This window comes from Chelmon rostratus, chromosome 8 (genome assembly GCF_017976325.1).
Source record: "Chelmon rostratus isolate fCheRos1 chromosome 8, fCheRos1.pri, whole genome shotgun sequence".
Taxonomy (NCBI): domain Eukaryota; kingdom Metazoa; phylum Chordata; class Actinopteri; order Chaetodontiformes; family Chaetodontidae; genus Chelmon; species Chelmon rostratus.
The window spans coordinates 27,602,796-27,623,051 of record NC_055665.1 but is presented as its reverse complement, the minus strand read 5'-3'; positions in this window follow the sequence as shown (position 1 = coordinate 27,623,051).

Below are 20,256 nucleotides of genomic sequence, written 5' to 3'. Positions count from 1 at the left end.
GTCCCAGACATAAACACAGACAACATCATCCCAAACAGCTTTTCTACATGCAAAAAAAGGTTGTAGGATTCAGGATAGTCTGCTTTAAAATAATATTACAGATAGCAGAGTTAAGGGAACTGTAATTAGCTCCCAATCCTCCAAAACATGGAGAGGAGAAGAAATATTGATCTATCTCACAGCAATCTAAATACAAAAAAGTTAAAAATCTATGTGTTGTTTTTCCTCCTTTCTATTTCTGTCGGTTTTTCTCTGTGGCGGTGAGAAGCCCAGTTAAAGGCAGGCAGGACTTAAAGGTGACGATGGCAGGGACGCGCTCACTGTGTGTAATGGGGAGATCAGTGAATGACAGCTTTTGTTCTCTTCCCAGCAACTAGAAGAGGGTGTCCGCTGAGGGGAAGGTTTCATCACTGAAAGGACAAGACAGAGTGGGGAAAAAAAGGAGGACGAAAGGCTTTACATCACACATGCTGGCTATATTTAAAAGTGTGAAATGTGATCACGCAAGGATTATAAAAAAATGAACATAAAAGTAGGGGATAAATGGATCTCATCATAAAACTGACACAGGGATTTAAAATATCAGAGGCATTCAGGTTACTCCATAAATCAAGATTTTTGTAAGAACATTTTGTTATATTGATTCTTATTCCTAAATTGTTATATTTAATATATCAAATTGATTAAATAACTTTGAGGATCATTTTCCTAACATTTAATTGTTTCTCTGCTTCATTTGCATGTATGTGATCACCTCCAAATCGGTCACACATCTCAGTGGAGGACACATGGCTTCCAGCATTAGATACTGCAATTGGCTCATCCACCCGTGGGGAACAACACTCTCTGATTGGCCAGTCCAGCCAATGGTCAGCAGTTGTGATATCCAAGGTCAGCCTCAGCTTGCCACTCTAAGTCCTTCTTTTTTTTCTTCTTGGTGTTGATCAGGCTTTAGGAATATTCATTGAGTGAAGCAAACTCATAGATTCTTTAAAGCCTGTGCCATCTCAAGCTGCAGATTTAATTGATATGGTAATGAGACAGGATTTACTTGCTGGACGTCCTTGCTTTTCTCCACAAGAAATTCTTGTTTGAAGATTTCCTCCCTTAGGAGCAAGCGTCTGCTAGGTGTCTGATTCAGACTGTAGATGAACCTGCGTTGCTCCCAGTGAAATGTGTAAGTGGTAGTGATGTTTTGCATAACCCTTTTTATCAGCAGTGACAAAGAGCCGCTAATAGCACAAGAACACATGTTGTCACTTGTTTATCTTGTCAATTGTAAAACTGTGCGTGGCTTAACTTGTTTGAGAATACAGACGTCATGCTGCATCCTGGGAATCTAATAATTATGATACATACGTGCAACATCTCCAGCCAGCGATCTGTGTTGCATGTCATTGCCCAGTAGGTGTAGACTTGGAGATGTATGGACATGTCCCTACCAACGTAAAAGTGGTGCTCAAATGTCCCGACCAATATTTGTAAGATTCAACACAGCGTTACTGGTCAAATCTATGCAGAGGTTTGTGTGTTGTCAGCAAGAAGTGGGCATACTTGACTACATGATCTAGCAGCCTGCTGCATTCCAAATTGTTGGCTAGCTGCAGCACTGGCAATAGTAGTACTATAGTCTTAATGGTGATGAACGGTGAGTTAAAGTGGTAAGTATTATTTAAACATTTCAAACACTGCAGAATTAAAAACATCTTCGCCAGATTTAACTATACATACATATATACAAACATACATAGTACAGCACAAGGACAGATCCACCCAGAGATGAGACTGGAAGGGCATTTCCGAGAAAGAGGCATCACACAACACTGATACTAAGTGGCAGGTGGGCCAAAGAGCACACCACAGCAACCTCCCGAAACAAGAACCAGTGAGCTGCTAACAACAGGCACCCACCAAGAGTGGCTAATGCATGGCAGGACAGTCCTGATCATGAAGAATCCCCTCAAGGGTACATCACCTCCAACCTCATGGCCACTAACCTGCCTCTCCTCAACATGGGAGCTATTCTTAAGCATCATAGCAGGTAAATGACAATACATCAGTCAATACATGAGCCAAGCTAAGAAGGCACTAGAGGGTCAAAGCACCAGCTACTGGTTGATAAAGCAGTCATCAAATATATATACTGAGATTTGGTCTTCAGCTCCTCTGCTAGCCTGTGGGACTTACAGTACGTCTACCTACATTATTCCCTGCATAAACTCACAGACATCTTTAGAGAACCATAATTGCCTATTTACACAACCACCAGACTCAGACCAACGTTAGCATTCATTGGGTGGTGCTTGTGGTCACCTGATGAATGCAGGTCCAGTATTCACTGTCTTTTAGGCATGTTAAGGTCTCCACCAACTCCTCAGAAAAATATCTCCTTACACTTCAGTTATTTTTTGTCGACAAACAGACGGGGTCAGCGATTACAAAAATGCTGTGAACAGTTTACTGATATCATCATACTGGATTGCTGCATATCTAAGTTCTCAAAATTCAAACATTTGCTTGTCTCTGACATTTTGAACCATTAACATGCAAAGTTGCCCAGAGCAGGGTTATGGCTGAAATCTCTTACGAAAACCAAAAGTCAATACCCAAGAAAGAACAGTTCCTCTCTTTACACACAGAACAGTAGAGGTGTAGTGTATTCACACAAAGCTGGAGAAATGATAGCATAGCTCTTGGTGTTGTTAATTGGTCCACTAATTGGACCAATTCATTAGTGTGGAATGCATGGAGAGAAACCACAGCCAGGCCTGGGAACATTCAGTCACTGAAGGCTCCACACTAAATATATTCTCCCCTGTCTCCAGTCTACCATATTTAATGTGACACTAGCACTTTATTGCAGATATAAACAAAATGGCCCAGGGGAATTATGCTGCAGCTTCTATGCATAGAAGTCTGTTACCACAGATATGATATGAGAAAGACTCAGCCAACGAGAGTTGGCGTTTTTTTTTCTTTTCTTTTTTTAAAGTAGTGCATAAAGTAGGTCATGAATTTCAAAAGTGCAGATTACCATTTCCACACTCAATCCCATTAATCAACACTTCCGCCATCGAGTCCACCAGAGAAAACAATGAATAAGAGCATGTTACTTTGGAATTAATCTATTAATCAAATGGTGCATGAAGAAGTACCTGCGACACAGCATCAGCGGTGGGACAGCATCTAGGGGGTTGTGGTAATGAGCAAATGCATCCCCACCCCCTTATCTGGGAAACAGTGGCAGGTTGTGCTGCACTTTAAAGGAATGGAGCTTTTATTAAGGATAAGGATTGTGAATATATTGGTTGAAAATAGAGACTGTAAAAAATTAAGAAATAAAGTAGGTAGAGGTGAAATGGTGAGTTCAGGACGTGATTATGTGGCATGTAGTTCCTACATGGTCCCTGACAAAATATTGAAAAGTTTATTTTACTTTACTTAACCTAAATTGGAGTTGATCTTTTGCCTTCTCTCTGTTTCTATGTGGAACTATGAGACAGGGAAAGCTCAAAGTGATTTTTTTCTTTCTCTTTTAGTCTTTTCCAAACATGAGTAGGTATCATACACACCATTTCGGATGCTATTGTTTGTTTACATTCTTTTTGCCAGACTTTGGTCAATAGCACCCCCTTCTTACTGATATCGTGCAGTCATGAAATATTTGTTAACATTCATTCTTCTGCACTACTGGGAAATATTGTTTGTAGGTTTGTCTGTTCTGGTAGTTTGCAACAGTCCTCCCAGTTACAATGTTGGCAAGGTGTGGAGGAATGGTGTGTTGGACGCTGTTTAGTGATTCAACAAATACCTTTAAAGCATACAAACTCCATTACTCAGTATCATGCATAATTAACAGCTTCTAGGGGCCATTACATGTAGCTCAGATCTTTACTGTTGTTTCTTTCTGCAAACCACTGGGCTCTTGTCTTCCTGGTTATCTGTGCTGTTCCCCGTCCCTCCAAATCCTGTTGTCACCTGTAAGGCTGTTATTGTAAAGAAGAGTGATGTTTGTTACCAGCCTCCCTCTCCCTCCACCATGTTCCACTGCAAGAGACTTTCAAAGCTTGACCTCCAGCTGTGGCCGTGCTCTAACAATGATGCCCTTTTCCTCTTTTGTGCTGTAAAGTAATCCAGTAGATTTTGCTCAAAATCAAACCTACTAGTGCACAATGTGAAAGTGGATGTCTTGCAAATTGAACAATACAGTATACAACATGGTTGTGTGGTCATGATCTGTCCCTTACACTTGACACACAGAGATTATAGAATTCACTTCAAGGTCTGATGGAGAGTTTAAAAACTAATGGAGAGTTTTGAAACTCAGAATGACTCTCTCTGGCTCAGCTTCTCCCCAGTGTCAGTGTCAAAGTATTTTAAAGGTAGAGGAAGACAGAGACATCAGAGGCAGAGTAAATGATGGCCATGTTTAAACTTCTAATTATAGGCTTCTGTATCTTCAGAGCTGCCTGCTGTTGGAAGAAGATGCTCCTCTGCTCACCCCAAACCCTCATTAAACCCTCAGAAAAGACAATTTGATTCTATCATGCAGAGACAGAGAGAGGGAGCAAGCAGGGATGTTATTTCAAAAAGGTCACAAAGTTTGTCTGTTTGTATGGTTTCAATAAGATGGATTTTATAAGCCTGTGTTGCTTATAGAAATCCCAACATAATTGTATGGAGCCGGACATGATGAACCCCTTCCGTGAATGTAATTGCTGGCAGTATCAACATAAATTTAATATCATACAATTTCCTATCTGATTAGTTCACTTTATAGATAGATAGAGGAATAAAACTAAAATCAAGTAAAGATGATATACAGCAGCAGTGACAGCAGCAATAGTAAAATGCCAAACAATATCAAATAATTACTTATGCTAATCACTTGACACTGTGTGTCCACCTTCCCTGCCTGAATTGAACACTGACCTGCTGTGCTGTTAGATGTAGGTGATTAGCACTATGCGCTAAGGTTATGTGGTGTCTCCAACATATATATATACATAATTATATCTTGCAATTTCATTGCAAACAGTAATTACATTTCCCAGGACATTTGTAATGATTGATTCTAATGATTTGGTTTAGCCATAAGGGTATATAAGAAATGCTCGAAATAACAGCTCACTACAAATTAGTGTGACTCGGGTGTCATTAATTCATTCCTTTTCATTTTATAGCAAATCAGAACAGGGAGGTTGAATACTCCGTGTGAAAGACATAACAATTTATTACTTCACTTAACAATTTCAAAAATGTATCATTTCCAAAACGACCCATTTTAGGGTCTTCTCATCATCTGGTGTCCCTTATTGGCGGGATGACATTGCTTGTCAGTGCATTCCAAAAATCATATGGCTGTATTGACAAAAATTATTCATATTAACATTTCCAGATCTGCCACCAGGTTTAGTTAAGTTTAAAAAGAAAAACTACTTGGTCACAGATGCAAACAGGTCTTCCATGTCAGCATCCAGCACTCTGCAGACCCAGCCATGCATCCCAGCCTCTTTCTTAGGAAGTTTTGTGCCATTTTTTTAATGACATGTTATTTCCTCCTATGCTTTTGAGATGCTGTCATTACTGGTCTGGCAGTTAATCCAGCTGACCGCAGGAAAAAACTGGAGCATGGAGGCGCCCGTGGCCGGCACCGGCAGCAAGGCACAAGACGGAAAAACATAAGAGGAGCACTGGTAAGACTTCAGGAGAAAACAGGCAGCAAAAAACTTATCAGACAATGCATGAAATAACACTCGAAGTTATAACATGAGGAACGTGTGACTCCACTGTACAGGACGGAATTATCTGTCACAGGAGTGGAGTCATGACCAGGCTTATATGGAGTGTTGATCAGTGGTAATTGCAGCCAGGTGTGCCTCGTCTGCTGAATCTCAGGGAGAGAGTGAGTACGTCTCATTTCATCCTGTCATCCTTTCATGCACCATTGCATCCACGTTTCCCTCAAAAACCAAAACAAAGCTAACACAAAACCCAGACCACAACAGAATAGAGCTAACGACAAGCAGCCAAATACATAATGCAGTGTAGCTACTAGATTCAAGATTAATCATGATAACCATAACATATGTGTGTGTGATGTGTAAGATCCTGTTTGCAAGGAATATGGCTCCTCCAGCTATTATTATTATGAACATCAGGACAGTCTTCAAAGAGAGCTTCTAAGCTTTGCACGTACTGTAGGTCAAAAGAAACTATTGACAGGCTATACCACCCCACAGTTACCGCTGAGAGTTTGAGAAGGAGCTGATGAAGTTGGCCCCCTGCTGGGAGTGCTAGCTCACATGCTAATAAGGAACTAAATAGTGTTTCCGTGGGCAATCACAGTCCTGTTTCATCAGCCGGCAGATAGCATTGATCAGTACGTGTGTGGTGGCAATGTGTTTAATCGACTGAGAGAAAAGCAAAGAGTCTACTAAGAAAATGTTATATAGGGAAGTAAGAACCAAGTGAGTCGACCACTAAACCTAACACCGACCAAATCACAAACAGTTGTATAACCACTTTATGACCTGCTTCTGCTTCTTTGCATTATTTCAGAGTGGTATACTGTAAATAAAAGAAATACGTTCACCATTAATATAACTGTGCAGAATGCTGTAATCTTGTTTTAATTAAATGGCTGATAATAATAGTAACGCTGGCAATAATAATAGTAATAGCATATGCTATATTTCTTATTGTCAACATATCCTACAAAAATATGCAAACAACAATGAATTGTGTGTTTATCAAAAGCCTGATGCTATATATCAGAGTCCTCAGCACCACAGAGCTCTATTGACTCCAAAAGTTACTGAAAACGCGTCTTAGTCATAATGTCACACTGGTTGACATGCTCCTTCATTACCATGAACATGAGAACTGTGACAAAATCCTAGTCCAGATCCAAGACCACCATACAATGTCAAAAGTAAAAAAAAAAAAAAAAATCACTTCTGTGAGTATGAAATCCTCATCATTACTACAAATCATTACTAAATTACTAGGTCTGCATTATTACTTTATTTACCAGCATGTTGTGTGGCTCACACCATATGTCTGGATAAGGATGGTAAATTAAAACATGATGTAATATTGTTGGTGACAAAATCATATGATTGACTTAATAATAAAACAGAGCTCGCTGATTTCCATTCCTGTAAAACATGCATACCCAAGGCATACCAACATAAATTGGAAGCTGTTCTTCAACCGTTTGGAGTACATGTATGGTTTTGATCTCTTTTGAAAATGAACATTTTGAAAGTTAATATCCAGCAGGAAGATTCACTTTAAGTGCTGCTGAACACTTTGACCACACAACACAAGTAAAAGGTTTTTATTTCTGCCTGAATATTGTTTTGCAAATAGATGCCTGCTGGTGACGGAATCTGGGCCTTTTTAGCTAGAACACACAATGGGACAACATCATGAAGCCTTACTCAATCCAAGTTCAATAAAAATGAATATCATTCTGTTTTTCAAACACTATGTCAAGGCATTCTCCAAAAAAAAGGCTATTTACTTTATTTATCTAGATGAACATCTATATTATTATTCCTTTTACAGATTATAAAGTGCCCCAGTCAAACATTTATTTTGGCCAGGCATTAAGCAAGACGTTGCATGTTTCTGTCGTAGCTGCCATATTTGTCAGATAGTAGGTAAACCTAATCAGGTTATTCCTCCAGCCCCGCTCCGTCCTATTCCTGTAACAGAACAGCCATTTAATCGTGTTATTGTGGATTGCGTCGGACCCTTGCCAAGAACCAAGAGTGGCAATCAGTATTTATTGACAATTATGTGCGCAGCTACTCGTTTTCCTGAAGCCATCACATTGCGCAAGATTACCTCCAGCTCCGTTGTGAAAGCGCTGACTAGATTCTTTTGAGTGTTTGGGCTTCCAAAAATAATCCAGACTGATCAAGGGACAAATTTCCAATCTAAACTATTCAAACAGGTAATCCAAACTTTACATATCCAACATGCTGTGTCTAGTGCTTACCACCCAGAGTCACAGGGGGCTCTGGAACAGTGGCACCAAACTTTAAAATCGATCCTGCGTAAGTATTGTTTGGAGACAAGTAAGAGCTGGGATGAGGGAATCCCCTTTGTATTGTTTGCTGCGCGTGAAGCTGTGCAGAGTTCATTGAGGTTTAGCCCTGTGCAGCTAGTTTTTGGTCACACTCCCCGTGGGCCTCTGAAAGCCCTGAAGGAGCGTTTCTTGATCCCTGAGTCAGGTAAAAAGAGTGTGTCTAAATATGTGTGTGAATTCCGTGAGCAGCTAGACCACGCTAACGCCATTGCAAAGGAGACATTGGCTGGCTTGCAGGCTGCTATGAAACTACACTATGACCAGTCCACAGTTAAAAGGGAGTTTCAAATTGGTGACCATGTCCTTATTTTGCTCCCTATGACAGGTGCTGCACTGTCTGCTAAGTATGCTGGTCCATATGAGATTCTGGACCGGCTTGGTGAAACAAACTGTCATTTGCACTCCTGACAGACGGCGTAAATCACGCGTATGTCATGTAAACACTCTTTACCACTGTCGACAGAATTCTGATAAAAGTCCAGTGCCAACTTCAAAAGTTGCAGCAGTGGTAGGATCACAGCGGGTAGAGACAGAAAAATATAAGGATGAGCTGCAGGGTCATGATAAAATCTTAAGTCCCCGTGTCCGTAACTCAGAGGTGATGCGGAATCTCCCTGCACACCTTACTCATTTAACTCCGGAACAACAGACTGATGTGTTAAATTTGGTAAATGAGTTTCCCTGTCTCTTCAGCTATGTACCCTCCCAGACCACAGTTATTACCCATGACATCGACGTTCAAAACGCTAGCCTATTAAACAACATTGCTACCGTGTTAATCCTCTTAAACTGGCTCTAATGAAAAAAGAAACTGAATACCTTTTACAGCATGGTTTTGCCAAGCTTAGCCATAGCCCGTAGAGCTCTCCCTGTCTATTGGAGGCTAAATCAGATGGGTCCCCGCAATTCATAACTGATTTTCGTAAAGTCAACGCTGTCACCGTACCAGATTCTTATCCGCTACCTCGCATGGAGGACTGCGTGGATAATTTAGGCCCCGCTAAATTCAGCACAAAGTTAGACCTCCAAAAGGATACTGGCAGGTCCCTTTAACGTGCCTCTGACATGTCTGCATTCGTAACTCTTGACCAATTCCTGCAGTATACAGTTATGGCTTTTGGGATGTGCAATGCTCCGGCTACTTTTCAGAGGCTAGTTAACCAGGTCTTGTCAGGTGTGACTAACTGCAATGCATACTTAGATGATGTCATTGTTTATACCCCGACATGGGAGGAACACGTTTCTCCTTCGTCCTGTTGGCAAAATCGCAAGGCATCTTAAACCACCTGCATCTAGAGATTTGCACAGCTCACCTCCGGAACAGGGTCTTTTTGACAATTGTTTGTAGCCACTGTGCTTTGAACAAAGACCCTCATTAGTAATTGTTTCTTTTCTTTTCTTGCGTGTGTACAACTCTAAACCAACCTTTGTTCCTGGTATTTTGGTTGGATTTAGGTTGGTTAGTTTAGGAGTGTTGATTGTAGTGTTTTGAGTTGTTTTCCCTTAACTAAAGTTTTGTGTTGTTCTTTTTATTTAGTGTAAGTCCAGACCCCTTTGTCTGTAAATTTCTGTAACTTCTTATCTCTGAGTTTGTATCATCATTTACCAATTAAAATTCTAATTTATCTTGGCCACCTACTCCAACTGGGTTTTATGTTACTCTCCCTTTTACCCTAGCGAACTGGGTCGTAACAGGCCTGCAAAATTACACCTAAATGTCAGATTTGGTTTGAAACAGAATCCTGGTTTCCCATTGGATGAGACCCACCAGAACGGGAATCACACAGCCATGACATCATCAAGGATTTAAGAATCAGCGCTCCCTGGTCCACCTCGCCTTTCCACTGCAATGTGAATTTGCTACAGGAGGTGTATTGTTTCTTTAATCTGCCTAGGCGACAGTCCGTCAACCCGCTGGATGTGTTTGTAATAACCAGATCCTGAAACGTGGATGTGACAGGTGGGTTTTCTGAATAAAGAGCACAAACGTTTACATTTAACTGATTTTCATTAATCATTTGATATTCATTGAATGATGAGCATATACAGTATACATACATGTATATATATCTGAACATATATACATACATACATCTATCTATATAGGGGGAGCAATGATGAACACATATACATATATCTATCTATATGGGGGGCACTGATGAACATATATACATCTATACAACTACTCTGTGTGTGTTTGTAAGCTAAAACCCTTGGACAAGAAAAGCTTTCTCCGTGTGTTGCCACTCTCCAACCATTCGCTTTTGCCACATCCAATATGGCGTCAACGTCGACGTATGATTCAGCGCTTGATGCAGCGTCTACGTATGCATGTCTATAGACATGGCCATGTCCACCATCTGCTCTCTCTCTTTCTTGCTCTCACAGACATTCACATGTGCAACATGCTTGCTCGCTGCCTTCATGCTTGTCGGTGTTGTTACTTGTATTATAGCTGCTTGCATTGCAGTTGTATTTGGACAATGGATGTTCATCGATTGAAGGATTATTTATAGCTGATCAGTGTTGGTGAGGTTAAATGAAGAACAGTTGACTGTGACTGTGATTATGTGTATGTGTTGTGGTAGCAGCTGGTTGCCAGGGTGAGTGCTCGGATTCAACCCTTTACTCCTCACCTGATAAATGTAAGATGGTATTTCAAATGCCATCTTAATGAGACTCTATCAACTGTTTGGTCATTGGTCCCTAATCTCATGGTGGTGCCCCGTTATTATTAATTCATTAAAATTTTCTTGATAATAATGCAGTTATTGTTGTCAGTGGCTATCCTTAGTATCTGCCAATAACCAAATCTGCCTCTACCAAATCCCAACAATGTTCTTGTGTTCTTTAATTTGTGACAACATATTTAACATAACAAAGATAAGGTCCACACCCATCTTCTTTGCAGTGGGTGGCAAAATTATTCAAAGTTTGTGCTCGACAAATCCTCCACTCGTCTCCCTGACTGCAGATCTGACAAGTCACAACTTGATTGGAATATGGTCTTGAGTCGAAAGTGTGATTGATTTATGCACCAGGCGACTGTTTCACACAATGCGGCAGCCACAAGCTTTTATGTCTGAAAAAAGATAAGTTCTCATCAGCGGGTCTGAACAGCTCGCAGGAGGTGTGAGACAGTCTTTGATGCTGACAAGCGAGTGGCAGGTGACCAACGGCCTGACGTACTGTCATGTCTGAGGTGCTGGTAATGCGAGAGACGAGCTATTCCTCGTCCCAAAAGGACTGAGGGCCCTTCGAGATGCTCTTTGAGGTTTGTTTGTTTTTTCAGCTATATTTAATTTGCTGCTCAAGAGTATATACAACCTGGAGCAGTAAGACGGGGAGTGGCGGCACCATCTTACGTGGCAATTCCCTGCAGGATTGGGCTAGATCATGACCTCTTTCTCTAGGGATATGCTGAGTAGAGGGCAGCTCTCCTGGGGGGGCATAGCAGACAAAAAATGGCTTGAGTGTGTGTGTGTTTGTGACAGAGTTAGATGACAGTTGTATAAATAAATCTCTCCACAGGGACAAGAAAAAAATTCACTTTGCTCATTTCTGTGAGGAATTGTTCTCTGATGCATCCTCAGGCGTGTCTTCTCTGACATCAAATGTGGCTCCGAAAATGTCACATAAGGCAAAGCAGGATATTTCGGGGACATTAGCTTGACATTAACACTAATGATGTTAGAATGTGGATACAAGCTGACATCTAGCACTCTTCCCAAATGCCTCATTGTTCTGCTATTGTTTCCAACATTTTATCATTTGCGCACTTTTTTTATGCAGGCTCTCAGTGCATTTTCAGGCCTGCATGTGACATAGGAGCTACCACACACACTGCCTTCCCAAACACACAAAGACCTCAGAGCTGTATAAACATTTGTTAGTTCTTGGTTAGAACCTGATTGCTGTTCAATCCAGATCTGTACCCGGTTACCTCTGGGATGAGCTATCTACCTGAACACCTCTTCAGTAAAGGCTCAGCTTTCCTAAAAGCAACATGACAGTGAATCCTCCTCGAGTCCCTCTCACACTTAACAGGCTGCATACATCCAGCTGTGTTTGTTCTCCATATGTGCTCCTGTGTGTGTGTGAGTGTCTATATATATATATATATATATATATATGTATGTATAATGCATACAATATTTACAGCCAATTACGTGCTAGCAAAGCTCCTCTCCATCATGTCTGCCCTTCTGGATCATAAACTGCCACTGGAGGTGATTGGGTGCTCTGGGGACTGAGTGATTATGCAAATCATTAGCTGATTCTTGCTTGGACGGGTATTTGATCATGGCCAAGACAAAGAAAAAGAGCTGTTTCAGCCTCCATTTTACCCTCCACGTGGCAGCACAAGCAGAAACAAGACGTTCACCTATTTGATGGGCCAAATGTTCACCATCGCTTTTGAAAAATACTTGCATATTAATCTGGGCATGGTGTCTATAGTCACTTTCTAGAAATTGGACTCTTTAGCACTGATGACTTAATTTATTGAAGTAATGGCTTTTGGCCTTTAGAATACAGCTTTCTGTTATTAAATATTCTGCAACAGCTCTAATAGAGGACAGTTAGGGATACAGCTTGCGTGATATTTGGCGCCTGAGAGCACCGTCACTGCTGTAGAGGTGAGCTGTACAATAGTAATAAAGGAAGAGGAGCGTCAAAGGTTGCATCATTAATGGATTCTAAATATTATTTTTCAGTAAAATATTTATAAAAATGCAACCATTTAACAGAGCTTTTTTCCTCTCATTCATGCACAAGCACACACAATCATGTTTCCATCATTTTTCAAGACATTTCCTGGAGGTTTAACCTAACCATGACCACTACTTGCCTAAACCTAAGCCTTACTCTTACCTTAATCCAAGTCTTCACCCTAAAATGACCTGATTTACATTATGGGGATTTTTGTCCCCATAAGGAAGATGAATCCCCACAAATTGTGTCACCAGATTTATGTCCCCACAACATGAGTAATATATGGCCCAACACCCACATGTGCACGTACACCAATGCTGCATACAAGGTGTTGGTTTGATCATCACAAGCTGTTTGTGGGATCAGTAACTTGTCCAAAGACACTTCGACATGTGACCAGAAAGACTGGATCAAACCTCCAACCCTGTGATTAGTGGATGCCTACCCCTACCTCTGGAGACACAGCTGCCCCGTCTATTGATCTCTGTGAATAAATTAATGATCATGAACTTCTTTCTAGTCTAATAAACTCAGATCCCTCATTTTTTCTCATTGATGCCAGCATTTATTTAGAACAGCAAGTTGCTGGCTGGTTCATAGCATACAGACATGGAGGATTAGAATAGTAAAAAGGATTCATTGTCACAAAAGGTAGATAATGTTCATCGGAAGATGTTCCTAGTAGTTCCAGGTAGGTGTAGTAAGTCAGTTGGTTCTTGGTGGTGGACCGGAGCTGGGCAGAGGTAACAGATTTGACACACAAATAGACGATCTATGCAGCACAGATCAATAAAGTTAGATCTTATCTTATGAATCTGGCGAAGACTGGGGAGGAGACGCAGGTTTTCATCCTGTGGTTGATGACGTGGATAGGCTGCAGCTGTGGTAGCACTGGGGACTGGTGTAGGTGAGCCGAGATTGCGGAGTACGCCCACTCCAGACACACACACACGCACACACACACACAAATACACGCACACACACACACAAATACACGCACACACACACACGCAGAAGGACAAGGACAAACACAAGGAGAGACTGACATGACACAGAGGGAGAAACACAGGGAATACAGGGAGGCTGTGGAAGCAAGGACAAGAGAAAATATTTTTTATTTGTTTTTTACTTCTATCATATTTTCTTCAATCTCAGACTCTATTCACATCTGAAACTTGTAGGTGAAAACACAAGCTGACCAATCACAAGTTTGTGGTCTCCAAGTAGTATCTCTGTAGCTATAGCCTTGGAGAAGGTACATATCATCTGTGGTGGTGGACTGTGTGAGTTGTCTCCAGAGCTATGTTATAACCCTTTAAACACAAAACAATAAATCAAGCTTTAGATTGCCGCCACAACTTTTACAAGACAGTGTCAAGGCTGAGACCTACACATAAACTTGGCATCAATTACAGTTACAAGCCTGGCTACCAAAAAAATGGTGTAAACACAAGTGATTTGCAACAGCAAAAACCTCATGCCAAGTAATTAAGCAAATGTTTTTAATGAACTTGTCTGTAAAATCTGCAAACTTTCACAGACAATGTGTTCCATTTGTTTTCATATCTTCTAATGGCAACTAAACAATGATTGATGTTTTTTATGGTTCTGTTTAGGCACTCATAGCTCTTCGTTAAGGTTGAGAAAAAACATGGTGACGAATTTTAAATGCTGAAAGTCAAAGGCGACACAAGACAGAACCTTTATGTTTTCTTGTAAAAGCTAACTGAACTCTCTCTCAGCTTCTATGCTGTACAGGAATGTATACTTCTTGGAATAGAATAAAGCTGCCAGCTAATATAATCCACGCAGAAGTTATGTTTCCTGCAAAATATACAACCGTTATTTGTAGGAGACGGGCCTGGAAGTACACAGGCTTTTGTGATAGAGAAATGATGAAGTGAACCTCCCACAAATATGTGGGAAATATGGAAATGTGTCACATTCTTACATTTCAATATTTTTGCAAACCAAATGTATGTTTAACAGAGCCAAAACATTTGGGCAGGCTGAGGGTTGAACAGTTGTCACAGGAAGGCCGTTTGAATGCTAAACATGGCTGCATGTGACAATCAGCCTTCTGTCTCCTCTGTCTCTGTCTGCTCCTCTCTAATTCAGAGGGGTTAATGCTGGAGCACAGCTTTGCTGTTATTGCTTTCTCCCGGCACCTTTAATCAAGGACTCTGTAGGACAGGCATGAAACCCCATCACGTCACTTTGAGTGCTCTGCGTCATCAAAATAATAAGTCATCCCAAACAACCTTGACTTTACTTGCCTTTGAGAAAAGTCTTTTTGATTAGAAGTTTTTAGCCCCATTCAGAGCAAATGAAATTCTGTTGGAGTGTAACACTGGCTTGGAAATTGGAGCAATTTCAGGATATATCACTTATGAGATGACAAATGGACGAAGTTTGGGATGAAACTGTTCAAAAACCCTGCTCTCTGAAAGTCAGCAATCTCAAGCAGAATGTATTCCTCCTTATTTCTTTCCAAAGTGCATTTTCTGTTTCACTTGTAGCGTGAAGCGCATGCTCTCTGGACTCCTCTCCAGGTCATCAGAAGCCCTGTGGTGAGTTGATGGCAGGCATTCAAGCTGATCACTGAAGGTGAATGACTTTCACTTGAGAGAATCCAATCCTGAAAGCACAACAACAAAGCCAGCAGCAACTTTTTGTGGGCATATGCGGATATTGGGAAAATTCTTTGGCAGATTCAAGGTTAGATTTCACAGAGAAATCTCCTCAGAGAACAGAAGTGGCTCTGGAGTTTGTCCAAAGTAGCATCTCTGCCATCTGGTCACAGCCGTCTGACAGTGATTATGAACACACACCAAACTGATGCTTCTCCTTTATGGGCCTGTGTTTCAGAGCTGCTCTGTGCTTTATTCAAAGAGTAAAACAACCTTGTCTGCAGTTTTTCTCATCTGAAAGTGAAAAGGAACATGAATAATTTTCCTTGGGAAAAACAAAACAAACAAACAAAAAACATTTAGCATTTCTTACTCATAAAACTCAGTTTACATTTCATTCAGACTGAGCTTATTTCTTGCTATTTGCACTGAATAAGAAATATTCTAATATATTATAATAACATTATAATATAATATTATAAAGCCAAGGATAAACTATAAACAACCTGCACCTTCCTATAGATTCAAGTATTATACATTAGTATATTAAGGATCTACTCTTTCAACAATTATGTCTCTTAAAAAATGTATTTCTAAACACATATACAGCAGCAAAAACATTTTATAAGAAAGAGAAAGACTTTTGCCCCCGACAGTTAAAATCAAAGTTTTAAACTTGTTCATATTCCATGTAGTGTTTATCATGTGCTACAAGACATATCAGGAGTGAAGTAAGCAGCCAATGCCAGGGCTGAGAATTTCCACTGTGAAACTGCTGGATACAAATGATGTTCTCAAAAACACAGATTCAGACAGGAATGGTTTCACACACCATATATCGAAGGAATAAACATGTTTATTTCTGTGCAATAGCATTAATGCTGTCGTCATTTTATCCACCACGCGCAATTTGTGTAAAGTCTGTGAAATCTTACAGAATTTTTGGCAGTATATTTTTATGGCAAGTTTCTTAGTTCTTAGTTCTTTGCAACAGTTTTCTGTATTTTGTATTTCTCTATTTTCTGTTGATATATATATATATATATATATATATATATATTCTCCAGCTGCTATTACCTGCTGCCTGTAATACCCAAATTTCCCCGGCTGGGGATTAATAATAGTCTATCTTATCTTATCTTATCTGAACACATTATTACTTAGCTTAACACATTATTAGCTGTTTGATAATTCAGTCAAGCTGAAAGCAGCAGGGTAGCAGGCAAATCAGGGAGGCAGGCAGAAAATGGATCTGAAGCACAGGTAAAATAGAATTAGGATTCCAAAATACATTATCTGCTCAAGCTTTAACCCCTTTTTTGCATATTTTTTTTTCAAAATTCATAAATGTGCATCATAAAAGCCACAAAATTGGCTTACAACCATTACACTGTAATAACGACACAACGGCTTTGTTTTCACTTTGACCGTCGAGAAACGAGTGCTTGCAAAAGGTTCCTAGGTGTGTGTTGAATATGCACAAACCGGCATTAGAGGAATGCATGCACGATTCTGCTGCAATGTGGATTAAAGCCGTATGATGCGAATTCGCGACAATCAGCATTAAGGGGTTAATAGGCTAGGACCAAGCTACATTGCTAACTCTCTTGTCCACTATTAGCATTCAAGAGCCCTGCGATCATCTGCTGCTGGTTTATTGGAAGTTCCAAACAACAGCCAAAAGAAAATTTGTGGTGCAGCAATTACGACCCAAAGCTCTGAACACACTACATTTAATGGGAAACCAGTTCGCTAAGTATTTTTAAAAGAAAGCTTCTTTGTGCTTTGCTTCACACTTGCACTGCTGTACTTCTTTTAAAATGTACTTTTCTTGATTTTATAGATTCTGTGTACTCTATTTTTAACTTTTTCTTATTATTATCTATTATTATTATTATAAGTGGGTTTTATTTCCAATCTTATGTTTTATATTCTTTGTGTACTCATTCTTCTTAACTTTATCTCATTTTTATGGTTATTATCAAATGGGTTTTATTCTCCATCTTAATTTGCATAAATGTTAAATCCCTGTTTTTATGGTCAATATGTTGATCTGAATGTCTTGTATGAAAGGTGCTAACGTTTGTTATTCTTATTATGAATATTGTCATTATAGTCCATGAGCCAGACCACCAATCACAATCGAACGGGTGGGCCATTTCTAGTTGCTATTTTCTTCTTCCTATATATGTCCACATTATTTATTGGCATGATAGCCTTTGCAGACTGGTAGCTTAGTGATGGTTATCATGCGTTGAATATATGGATCCCTATAGCAGAAATCTGAGAACTGCGTATACTACATGTTTGGTGTTATGGGGCTTGGTGACTTTTGTGGACCACTCACAATGCCTAAATCAACCCAATATGTTCTAAACATATGACAGAACTTAAAAAAAATATATTGGTTGCTCAGATCATATATGTGGCAGTTATAACTCTTTTCTTTAAATGATGCAAAAGTCTGTGAACTACAGACATGTAGCAAGTCAAAAATACAGATTAGAAATGGCCCACCTGTTCGATTGTCGGGGGTCAATTTTGGGGCCTTGGCTCATGGACTATTATTATTGTTACTAGTGTGATGGAACTTCTTGTGAGCTGAAGGAAGCACTTCACCAGGAGACTTCAGATGTAGAAGCAGAAGTGTTTGTTGCTGGCTTGATGCAGTAAGGAGAAGTTGAACCATGGCTGTGCCACACCAAATCCTCCTGCTGTATAAATATCCCCACTGTCACATGTTTCTACCATCTACTCCTTGAACCTTTCCCTATTATGAATATGCAATATCTATCTTCTCTGTTGGATACTCAAATCTAAACATTAGCACAGATCCTACCTAACATACTGTATGTCCTGACTTCCAGCCTACAAACTGAGGCCACTTTGACCTACTTCCTTGTTAAAACTGTGAATACTCAGGCAATCCTCCTTGAAAGGTCCTCTCTGTATGTGTATATTTTATCTATAAGACCTTCGTTTCTATGATAACTGAGCCAGGGAGACTTCCTATCTACCCTCTGCTGGAATGATCCCTAAATCCTGTGTTAATGTGAGACTGTTTGAGGTCTCTGTGCTGCGTAACCTTGAGACCCTTGTGCTCAAAACTTGCACAAAAGCAGACATGTGATAGAAAATTCCTTCAGAATTTTTATTATTACTATTGTAGAATGATAAATAAATGAACCTTGGACACAGCTGCTGTCTGTAGGCTGTAGACTGTTGGTGTACAATCTGCTGGTTTGTGATCAGCGGCCAGTGATCGATGTGTTTTCTCACCAGAAAACTGTCTGCGTCTCTAACTTACTGAAGCTGTCATTGAAATCGCTGAAACTCTACAGTGCCTCAACGCAGCATTATAAGCTCCAAATTAGTTTAGTGTGTTGCACTTGCATGCCACAGGTGTTCATGATTGTGTCTACTCCTTCATATATGTGCAGTCTTCTCTTCAGGCCCCTGATTATTCTATTTTACAGTCATGCAAATGCAGACACAAAGAATGAAAGAGGCGCACAAATATAAATACAGGAGTACAAGACTGCAATAATAATATCATCGTGGTATAAATTTGCATAAAAATAATCAGAGCTGGTTTAAATGTCCACTCTGTCATTCAGTGTTGGACAAGAACACAGCTGAATTGAAGCTTGCTACAACTAACTGCTAATGATTAATAATCTCTAGAAAAGGCACACTGCTTTGGACAACACTTAAGACATTTCCACTGTACACAGAGTTAGTACATGCTCACTAACTTGAACAGACAAGTCGGCTCTCATTAAGGATCTGCTGTATTCTCATTTTTGCACTCTTGCAAAGAGTTATTGTGTTTTACTCTCCAGAGTCCATAAGATGCAATGTGCAGAATCTTTGTGAATTAAAGTTTGAAATACCTTTGCATTCCTCTGCCTGACATATGTGAGCAAAAATAAATCAGTAAATAGTACAACTGTTTTTATAAAGGGTGTGCAAGCTGTCGCTAATGACTTGTCACGTAATTATAGAGAGATAGTTCAGATGCCTTCAGTGCGTGGTTTTCGTTCTTTTCGCCACAGTAGTCTCCTTGCATTTGTGGTGTAATTGAAATTCTTTATGGATTGCTTTATATATATCTTTGCAATCTTCTTTCTTCAACTGTTCTTCTAAGTCAAAGGTCAACTTCCAACTTAGTGCGTCCTTTGTCTGTGGGTGTCATCTCCATCATAGAGCAGGTGTTCCTGTCTTTTCTTGCAGCTTTGTAATCATAAATACTCTTGGGAATGGTGCTCTGGAATACTTTCTCTCTTTTTTTTCTTTTTTTTTTTAATTGCAGAGTTTGTAAGTTGTAAATATCTATAGAAGTATAAGAAGAATAATTTGACAGTTTCAAAAGGCTTATCTGTAGTGGTTTTGCTGCCCAGACCAGGCCTGACGAATTAAAGAGCCAAAAAGACTGAGCAAGTGTCATGCTTGGGCACAATAAACACCAGCCAGAGAGACTTTTCAAACCCTGGCAGGTTGAGTGGCCGTCTGTGGCCAGTCAGCACTTTGCCAGCACATTCATCACCATCTCAAACAGCAGAACAATATGTCTGTCTCTCCTGTCCTCACTGTATGTGACAGGAATTTACTCATTTTGCCAGAAGTCATCATCAGCAAAACGGAAAGGACGGGGCTGTATGGTGGAAGACATATTCGATGACATTGTGTGATATCTTCTTAGATAGGATGCATGTGTGTGTGTGTGTGTGTGTGTGTGTGTGTGTGTTGGGATAGAAATATGTGGCCCTTGTGTTATCCCTGTCACCAGCCCCTTGAGGCTAAATGTACGAGTTC